The sequence below is a fragment of the Lissotriton vulgaris genome, chromosome 7, assembly GCF_964263255.1.
Source record: "Lissotriton vulgaris chromosome 7, aLisVul1.2, whole genome shotgun sequence".
NCBI lineage: Eukaryota > Metazoa > Chordata > Amphibia > Caudata > Salamandridae > Lissotriton > Lissotriton vulgaris.
The window spans coordinates 631,621,775-631,632,715 of record NC_141695.1 but is presented as its reverse complement, the minus strand read 5'-3'; positions in this window follow the sequence as shown (position 1 = coordinate 631,632,715).

Here is a 10,941-nt window from a genome sequence, read left to right as displayed (position 1 = left end):
ACACCTAGCCAGGGGTTAACTTGTCCCTATACCAGTCCAGGCGGGGGGCCTCAGTAATGTCCCAACCCAGTTTAGAAGTTTCAAAGGGGACCAATAGGGCCAGCGAGGCTCAGAACAGTTTCCAGGGGCGAGCCCTAGTCCTGGGGTGAGCACCGACCCTGTGCCCCGACTTCCACACAGGATAATCAAAGCCCCACTCACCGGGATTCCTGCGAGTGCTGGCAGCTCCTCCTCCGTAGCTCCAAATGTTCTGGGGCAGGGCTCTCCCGACTTCTGGAGGCCCTACAATGACGTAAGCCAGTTGCCCAGGCCCTTCTTCCTCACTGGGGCCAGGGCTTCAGGGCGGCTGATGGAGGGTTTAACTCAACTTCTTGGCCCTCACTAGGGACAGGGGATGAGCTGGCACCGTCCCTGTGCCTCGTCGCTCCCTCTCCCCCTCCAGCTGCTCCTCCTCGTGGTACGTGGGCGGGGTAGGCACCAACGCTATGCCTGGGCAATCCTTGCCCGTCTCTCTCTCCGCACGGGGGGCTCTCCTTCTCCTGGGAGCCCCCACCGACACTCTTTGCGGTCTCTTCCTACCTCACCCGGCAAACGCGGACTCCCCCAGCGGAGGGGCCAGGCACCGACAGTGTGCGTCGCGGCCCCCTCCCTTCTGTCTCCTCCGACCAGCACGGCGCTGGGGCTCTCTTCCGGGAGGGGGCAGGCACCGACAGTGTGCCTCGATGCCCCCCCTCCTCTCCCACGACAACCGGCACTTCACCTGGGTTCCCCCTTTTCCTCACGGGGACCCAGGGCTTCAGGAAGCTCCTCTTCCCGGGCTGCCGGATGACAGCCAATCCCTGCGCGGCCTTTAGGGCACACGGCCACGCAGGCCAATCCGCTTGCGGCAGTGGCGGGGGCAGCCCAATGACGCGGTCAGGCCCCCGTCACGTGAGGCAGGAGACAGCGGCCTCAGGGCCTAGCGCGGCCCTCTCTCCACTTCGGCGGCCCCCTCCTGACACCGGGGGTCGCTGCAACGATGCATCACCCCGCAGGGGAAGGTCTCCTCGCAGCGCCGGGCTGCAGCGGTGATTTTCGGCGCTGCCACGCAGCGCGGGGCAAGGACAAGGGGTAGGCTCCCTTTCTTGATAAGCAGTCCCCTCACAATCTCTTCAGCACCCGGGCTGCGACGGTGATCTCCGGCTATGATAAAGGGGTAGGCTCCCTTCTTAATTAATTAATCATATGGCAGATAGCGCGCTGACACGAGGGTAGGCTCCTCCAGCGTGATTCTCCTCAGGAGAATGGCGCTATGCACAGCGCACTACTACTCCCCCTGCCCATACTACTTCCAGGGCCAGCAGCATTCCAGGGGCAGTCTAAGAGTCACACTTCCTCGAGGGCACGCTCCTCCCCGTCCAGCGCTTTCACAGGGGCCACAACTTCCCTGGGGGGCATCAACCTCCCCAGAATAGCGCTTGCCAGGCAGTACCTCACAAGGGGCAACAGTTCCTCCAGCCAGCCCCAGGGGCACACTCCTCACCTCCTGGGGGGCTCAGGCCCACAGCATTCCTCCTCTTCTGGGCACCTCTTTCTCTCAGCGCTGGCGTAGTTCAAGGTCCCACAGTGTCTGGGACCTGGGTAGGGGCCCTCCCTTATCAGGGGCCCATGGGGACAGTAGAGGGGGGGTTCACAGGGGTGCAGGGCCCAGCTCACAGGCCCATGTGGCGGTAGCACCTCACAGCAGGTCCCGCTCTTCTTTGTCCCCGCGCTGACTAACTCTCTGGTGACACTTCTCCCTTACTTATACCCTCCTCCCAGGCAGTGCCAGGACCTTCTAGAATGTTGGCAAATCTGGCCTAAACTGGCTCAAGGGGAGGGGGTGAGCACCCTGGGTGCCAGGCTTTCCCTCCAAAAGCTAGGGGTAGCTGGGTAATATTATCTAGACCGCTGACCTATGGCAGTCCAGTGGCAAAACCCATGGCCATGGCATCCATTTTACATTCAATACATTTCAGTCAGGTACATTTTTAAAATGGGGGATATTTTCTGTACACCATTTAACAACATGTAATTTTACATTTTCAACAAGGTGTCTCACACCACTCATGGCCTATACAGGTTTAATCCCATGGGGGAGACATCCTAAGTAAGGGGGTCAAAAGCGAAAAATTTTGGGGGGAAAAGGCCAAGTCCAACAATGCCCCTACCCAGTCCATTTCTTTTGGGTAACATAATGAGGTAAGCCCGGCTCAGGGAGTCGAATGCCTTCTCAAAGTCCAAGACCATGCCGGCCACCCAGGGCTGCCTTCATGATCCTGAAAACCCTGTGGCTATTCAGCGATGTGCTCCTTCTTGGGATATACTCGTTCCGATTGGGGTGCACGAATTGGGGGATCATCAGCATCAGTCACTCTACCAGCACCTCGCTTAAAATGTTATAGTCAGTGTTAAGGATCATCAACAACCTGTATGAGGATATGTCGGACGCATACCTGCCTGGTTCGGGAAAGAATAGAAGTAAGGTTCCCTATGGGGTGAAGGGAGTCATCTGTCTGTGATAGCTGCCTCATAAAGATGCTTGAGCCGCATGGACAGGAGATCGGAGAAGGCCTTCTAGAACTCCACAGGGAGCCTGTCTGGGCCAGACCTCTTCTTAATGGCTAGAGAGCATATAGCTTCCTTTATCTGTGCAGAGGATATGGGGAGGTCTAGTTCTTGGCATTGCTCCTGAGTGACTTAGAGCAAAGTGATGTCAGCTAAGAAGACTGCTATTATAGCCTACTGAGAGTCACGCAGGACAGCAGTGTAGAGGTTTGCTTAATAATTGGTAAAGGCGGTGTGAATTTCAGCTTACATGTGCACGTATGTATCATAGGTAAGTCGGAGAGAAGGGATAGAGAGATGAGGTTATTAAAGCTTAATCAGCCAAGCAAGAAGAGCACTAGACTTGTCTGCCTCTGTATGGGTTTTTACCGCACATGCCGAAAGTTAATGGAACAAAGCCGTTCAAACAAATCAGAATGTTTCGCTCAAGCGGCCATAAGCATTTGCATGTGAGTAGCGCTTTTAACCGCTTGGCTGGGATGCTTTCATGACCTTCAGCTCTGCATCAAGCACTCTTCGCGCTCCCACTACTTCATTGACACAAAGCACTCTAACTGTGAGCTTAAATGCGTCAGAATTTTAGTTAGAAATTGGTCAGACTTTTGGTTAGAAATTGGTCAGACTTTTGGTTAGAAATTGGTCAGACTTTTGGTTAAGATTGAAATAGGCTGAAATATTGTCACAGAGAGTGGCTTGAAACACCTGGCCATCCAGCAAAAAATGCTGGAAACTTCACATGGGTACTGGAGGATGTGGGGTGCCCCTATAAAATCCTGCAACCAGAAGCTTGTGATCTGAAACTGTCCAGCCTAAATAGTCAATTTGAGAGAATGAAGAGCTTTTAGAGTGGGAACAGACAATCAGATCAATCCACACTAGAAGATTATGCCGAGGATAATAAAACCAGTATATCCTCACACCTGCGTGTCATTGCCGCCAGATATCCTTCAGGGACCAGCAATATAACCATTGGGTCTGCTGCTTTGCATTGAATGTAGTTGGTGCCTAAGGAAAGGGGCCTATTATGTTTGGTTGGCCACCCAAAGTTCCTCCACAAGCCATATCTACCCTCCTTGTCCAGAACAGTGATGTGCAGTTGGAATAGGACCCTGGCTGTATCCAAACTAGAGACCCATGGAAAAAAACAGAGTAATTTGTTGAGAAAACCTATCCCTGGTGGGCCTTTCAGGGTCCAAGGAATTAGTCCAGTCTAGAGAAGAGAATATAGCATAGTGCTTGCTAGCTGATCTCAAGCATCTAATGTTCTGTGTGAGGAAGATATATTGTCCAAGTGGCAAAGGCGTGTTGCAATATGCGGGGAGGTCTCCTGTGTAGTACTTAAGGTGAGAAGGATATCCGGGGAGGAGCTGCAACGCTTGGACTGCTTGTTTTGTAACTGAGGAAACAAAGGTAGCCTGCAAGAAAAAAAAAACAACAACAATAACAATAGTACATGGGGCAGAGGGCAAACAGCTCATGAACAAACTTAATACAGTAAATTTGCAGCATCCTGTGGGGGGGTTTGGGATTCAGGGGGAAGTCCGCTTCAAGCCCATGTTGCTTACTGGTGCAGTAGTCGCCTCCTGTGATAAAGATGAAGGGCACTAATAGTGCTGCAGCCACTGGCGTAATATAAGCCTCTGCAGCCCTGTAGTGCGGGGGTGCCCCGAGCTCTAGGCCCCCCCTCAGCCCAGTCCACCCACTAACTCACTACCTGGGTCTGGGATCAGTTAGTTTTATAATTACGCTCGCGCACACGTTCACAATATTCAGAGCCTAATTTGTAAAATATTAAGTACCAGGGGTATGACCAGGATATTCAGGGCTTCATTTGTAAAATATTAGGTGCCAGGGCTCTGACCAGGAGGCCACTGCAGCTTGCACCACCCATCGCCTATGTCATTGCTGCCAAATCAACTACTAACCATCTCTCTCGCATGTAAATACAACAGTTCAGATTATTCCGGGTCCCCAAAGCTAAAGGAATGGCTGGAGAGGCAGGTATTAACAATTTATTTAATGTATATTGTTTTCCTAAACAACTGTTATACTGCTCATGTCTAAATTACACCGTTGCGCGGTATTCAGGGTGCGGTAGGGCGGGTGCCACTCTATTGTAGCATGCACTCTTGCGCTGTGTAATCTCCACGTGCGGTGGTTGATGAGACCATGATTTTTCAGCAGTGCACGCCGTGCACCTGCCGCACTGCGTGCACCGCTGTGTGGTCTTCAAGGTGTGGCAGGGCAGATACCTCTCTATTGTGTCATTCACTCTTGCGCAAGGTAATCTCCACGTGCGGTGGCTGGTGGGACCATAATTTCCCAGCGGTGCCCGCAGCGGCTAGGCCCGGACTGGCTGTTGTGGGCAATTGGCAATCCCCCAGTGGACCGCCTGGGTGGGGGCCGTTTTTGTTACAGGGCCGTTAGTTGCAAAAACGGCCCTGTTACAAAATCGGCCGAAAACCGGCCCTGACAAAGAGCGCGGTCACACCAGAGTGAAGCGGTGAAGCATTGAGGTTTTCACGTCGGTTACTCCAATTTATACGTTGTTGCCTAACGAAGATAAGAAAATTGACATTTAATATCGAATTCTCGACTGCATAGCGTGTTGGAATTGTCTCTCAGATTCTCACAATCAGAGACGACAGTCTTTGTTTAAATTTGGAAGTTAGATGCCTATTTGACTGAAGTCAAAAGATTTGAGGATTATACTATTTTGTATCTTTTGTCAACTATCCGTCCTGATGATGGTCTGACGGTCTCATCGCCACCACAGACTGAAACGTCGACACGACATCTCTTCCCTATAGACATTGATTGTATAGAATATTTGGAAAGATTTCAACATAGTTGTTGTATAGGCTAACTAACGTCACCTTTCCAGCTATGTTTTGTTGCTTTTTATTATTTTTTCCCTGACCAAAAGTTTTGAACATATATTAAATATATGACTTTTTGAAGTATATTTTCGCCCCGTGTATCACTTGTGTAATTATTATTCACGATTAGTTTAATTCTTTCACAATGAAATGCATTGATTGTTTTGATTAAATCTGTTGTTCACCACTGATTAGGGTGTACCCAAGAATTTTGGGACAACATCTTCTAGACACACTTGGTAAACAAAATCCCTTGAAGGCATCCTTCTTTCTTTGATAACTTTACCGCCCAAGCCTCCAAGGGTATATTGGGTTCCCACTCCTTTTTGAGATTGATGTAGATTTCCAGCAAGACCAGCTGGTGAGCTTTGCAATGCACTTAATCTCTGTCCCTCTAGTGGATCAATTTGCTGACCAGCGGGCAGGGCACAGACCCCCGAGATGTTGAGGGCTGGATAGAGGGGGTCATGTGAACCATACAGGCTCTATCAATGTAAAAGAAAGGGGATAGTTTCAGAGACGTCTTGAAGCTCTACTGCTCTTGATCCTATTTTTCTAGGTAAGCCACGTGGTCTTGGCCATCTTTCTCCTCTGCCATGGCCATTATATGCACATTACTTCTGTGGTATCAGCCCTCAGCATCCTCGGCCTAGTCCATAAGAAAGCACACTTGGTCTCAAGGAGATGTCTCTGTGCATCTAGATCCTGCGGCTGAAGAATCTTGATGGTGTTCTCAGGGTATCAGGTGGGCCTTGCAGGGTCCAAGGTGTAACTCCCAGTTGGCCCCCACACTCGCACTCACTGGGCTAGATTAAACAGGATCTCCAAGGAGGGACGAATGCCGGGCAGCTGGTACAGGCCTCAGATGCATGTCTGAAAGAAAAGCAGTCCATAGAAGTCTGACCCAGCACCCACGGAGGCCCTCCAAATGCTCAGGCTTCACTAGCACATCCTCTGCTCAGGACCCCACAGTGTGGAAATGTCATTTTTTAATGAGCACACTGGTGCAGGGTTCACCCTTCTCTGTCCACGGATCCTTAGACTAACAAAATAGAGATTGACACTGAAGCTGGAATTCAAAATAACAAGTTTATTCACTGATTAGTGAGACCATATCCATACAACACCATCAAGTGTTCCAGGAGGTAGTGGCTTCAATACACAGCCCATGGTGCTTATGTACACCGTTTTCTGCACTTGTAAGCATGTAGTTACAAATAGAAGGTACAAGCATACACAGGAATAACCACAGACAAACATTGGCAGATGGAGATCACTTAGTCAGCAAAGTGGGAGTGGGAACAGAACTGCTTACAGTAGCAAAGAGTGATCGACAGTTACATCTTCAGCTACATGCCTTTTCTCATACATTGCTTTGGTTCAGTACAGAAGGAGTTAACTAAAGCTGATGACACAAGCAGAATAGAAAGGCAAGCAACAGTGTAGAAGGAAGGATTACATAGCTGACAAAATGGATGCCAGAAACAAGATGGCTTCAGCTCATGGTAATGCCAATTATTTTCGATTTCCACAGACGGCCCTTTTAGCATTAGCTGAAGACATCTCTATGATTTGGAAGGTACATGGAAGATATCATTTACATCTATTCTCATGAGTTCATTAATTTCCTGGTCCATTGCTAGGCGGGCATTTACATTCTTAGCATTTTGTTTAGTTGGTATACATGAGGTACAGGTAGAAATATAAAGGGAACAAAGCATCAGGCCACATTGAATACATAGACAAAAAATGAACAGAATCGCAGCAAATATACATAGAGCTGACAGTCATTTCCAGCCCTATACAGTAAACATATTCCATAGCGATCCAGTCAAAGTCCATGTCCCTGAATCCTGGTGGAGTTCAGTGGCTATTTTGTGCATCTTGGAAATTGCTTCAAAAACTGAAGGGGCGTGGTCAGGGATGTATATGCAGCAGCTGCTCCCAATGATGCAACATGCTCCACCACGGTCAGCCAGGATGACATCAAGGACCATGCTGTTTTGGAGCGCCACATTTCTGGCACTTTGTAGATTTTCTGTGATATTTTCATGTGCCATGGCTGTCTGATTGGTTACAGCCTCTACAACACATGTCAAACATCGGATCTTTCTGCTGTTTGAGGCCCCACCAACAAAGAAGAATAGTCCCAAGTTAAAGTCAATATACTGCTGCAGTGCAGTATCAGTTTGATCCACTTCATCATTGTTTATTGCCTCTTGAAGCGGCTCTTTGAAATGTCATTATACAGTTCATAATCTTTATGGTAGGATGCAGGTGCCAAAAACACATGTGGAAGAAAAAAGGACACAAAGCAGCTTCCAGACCACCCAGTAGGTAGGTAGTAATAACCTTTACTTCCATAAATGAAATAGGTGTTGTGTGTGGACCAAAAACTACTATTGTTTATTCCAGTCCAATACTGCTCACACAGATATCCGCTCGAGCTCTAGTAACAGTGAGAACAATAATGAACATACTCCCTCCATCACAGACTCTTGCATCAGTTTGCTTCTTCTCCTTAGGCATGTTCATCATGTAATTGAACAATAAAACAGATGGTGCCCTAGGTCCTGGGCAGAAGTTGGTTTCTTCACTGAGGTTGAGACGAGCAGTCACTAAAAGGCTACCTCCCCTTTGTAGTCAGTCTTTAACCACCCAGGACAGTGGCTCAAACAGCTTTTTTCAGCAACAAAGTGTCTTTCTTCCTGGGTTGCAGCAGATATCGAGATGTACCAGGGATCGTGTGGTTCAGGAAGACTTCCTCGGGTCCTTCAGGTGACGTAGCTTGTCCTTTCCCTGTAGCCAGGATGTCACGGTGATCTGCCAGCGCAGCTGGGCTCACTAGGTCTTGCAACACTTTCCGGCAATGTGTCTGGTTGGTCACTCGAACTGCCATCCTGGTAGCCAGGAGCACCTGCTCAAGGCCTCGCCATCTGGGTGCTAGGGAGCTGGCGCTCTATAAGGACTTAACTACCACGTAGTCTCCAGGGCGCAAGCAGTGGCCCTCACATGGCGACCTGTCTGGAAGAGTTTCCCAAACCTGTTGATAAATAGAAGACAAACTGTCAGTCAACTGAGACAAATAGTAACTCATCAATACATAGGGTACAGCATGTATAGGGCGTGGCTTAGGAATCGCCGAAATATTAATTGGCCTTCTTAAAACCACCTCATATGGTGTAAGGCCAGATTGTGTATGTGGTATTGATCTAATGGATAGCAATGCCAAGGGCAGTGCATCAGGCCATTTCAAATATGTGGAAACCTGTATCTTTGCCAATTTTAATTTTAGTGTAGAGTTGTAATGCTCCACTAGCCCTGCTGATTGTGGGTAAAAAGCAGCATGAAACTTCTGCTTAATTCCTAACCCTTTCATGAGATACTCAACAACTTGCCCAATGAAATGGGTCCGTTGTCACTCCACAAAACTCGACAAATTCCAAATCTAGGGAAAACTCCTTTAGGAGCACCTTTACTGTAGTAAAAGCTGTATTATCCTTTGTAGCGTATGCCTCCACCCATTTACTAAAGGCACACGCCACTACCAGAACATACTACAGATTATTACAGCGTTCCAGCTGAATATAATCCATTTGCAGAACCTCAAAAGGTGCAGTAGGTATTGTTATAGTTCGTGTTCCCTTTCCAGGATTATATTGCAGACAAATCACACTGGACTGGACTAGTTTCTTAGCTGTACCGACAATCACTGGATGATCCCAAACTTGCATAAGGTACTTTGCTTTTGAGGATGCTTCAACATGTGCCGGCCCATATGCCATGTGAATCATAGGGTGTAAATAGGCTGCAGGTAACTTCTATTTTATCATTTCTTCATTCCACCAACAGCCCTCATCGTCCAATGCTCCCTCCTTGGACCATTGGTCTAATTCATCGACATAGGCAGATTGTTGCATGCCCAGCACTTCTTGCCTGGCATCATTCCATCGTTCAGCCTGTGATTTAACTACATACATAGATGTAGTACTTTGTTGCATTGCAGTCTCACAAGCTGTGTAGTCTGCAAAGGCATTACCTCCTATTTTATCAGTCACTTTCTTGTGCTCGCTACACTTTACAATTGCCACTTTCTTTTGATATATCAAGGCAGTGAGGATATTATGTACTAATTCTCCATGCACTATTTGTGTCCTATGTGAAGTGAAAAAGCCTCTTTCTTCCAGAGTTGGGTAAAGCTATGTACCACACCAAAGATGTATTGGCTATCAGTGTAAATATTAACAAGCAAATCGGTACTAAGCTCACATGCTCTTGTCAGTGCTATCAACTCGGCAGCTTGAGCTGACTTCTGTAGGATACAAACTATCTCAACTACTGTCTGAAGTATTGTCATTTCATAAGCAGCAGATGTAGTACCATCAGGCAACTTCAGGCAAGACCCATCAACCCACAATTCCCCATCAACACTAGAAAGAGGTGTATCTTGTAGGTTAACACAACCCTTTGTTTGTTCTTCAGTAAGGGATATACAATCATGTAGCTCTTGTGACTGAGACTGAGTAGCTGGGAATGGCAATAATGTAGCAGGATTCAGAGTCAAACCTCTTTTCAGTGTGATATGAGGAGCCAAAAGTGTAAATTCATAGCCTGTCAAACTAGCACTAGTGAAATGTTGTATTTATGTTTGGTTTAACAAAGCATCAACTTAATGGGGTACTAGCACAAGCAATCTATGTGACAAGACTATTCCCTCACCCTGAGGGAATAGTCGTCTCTGCCACCGCTCGAAAAACACCCAGGCAATGCACAAGCAACTGGATCAAGGACAGCTGAGAAATATGCACAAGATCGCTGCTTATCACTGTGTGTCTGTGCTAAAACGGAGAGAGCGCCACCGTCCCTATCGTGTACATAGAGTGTGAAGGCCTTGGTGTAGTCTGGAGTTCCTAATACTGGTGCAGAACAATGAGCGTTACGTAACTGTTGAAAAGTATTCTGGCATTCAGTGGTCCATGGGAGAGGCATCGGAGTGTCTTTAGTCAAAACGTCCAACAAAGGTTTAATAATGTGAGAACAACTGGGGATCCACTGCCTACAGAAAGAAGTAAGGCCAATCACTGCACAAACATCCTTTTGAGTACGGGGCACAGGAGTGTCTAAAATAGTTTGAATGCGATCTGGTGTGAGTGCACGTCCCTCCTTAGACAGGAGGTGGCTTAAGTAGGTAACCTGCTATCTACAATATTGCAATTTCTTCCAAGAGACTTTGTGATGATGAGAGGCAAGGAATGATAATAGGAACAGTGTTCCTTCTTCACACTGTTCAGGGGTATCGGCAGCCAATAAGATGTCCTCAACATATTGAATAAGAGCCACCCCTACCGTACAGGAAAATAATCAAGCTGCCTTTTTAATGCCTGGCTATAAAAGCTAGGACTCACTGTATACCCTTGTGGAACTCTACAGAATCTGAAGGATCGATTATTTAAAGTGAAGCCGAACAAATAGCGGC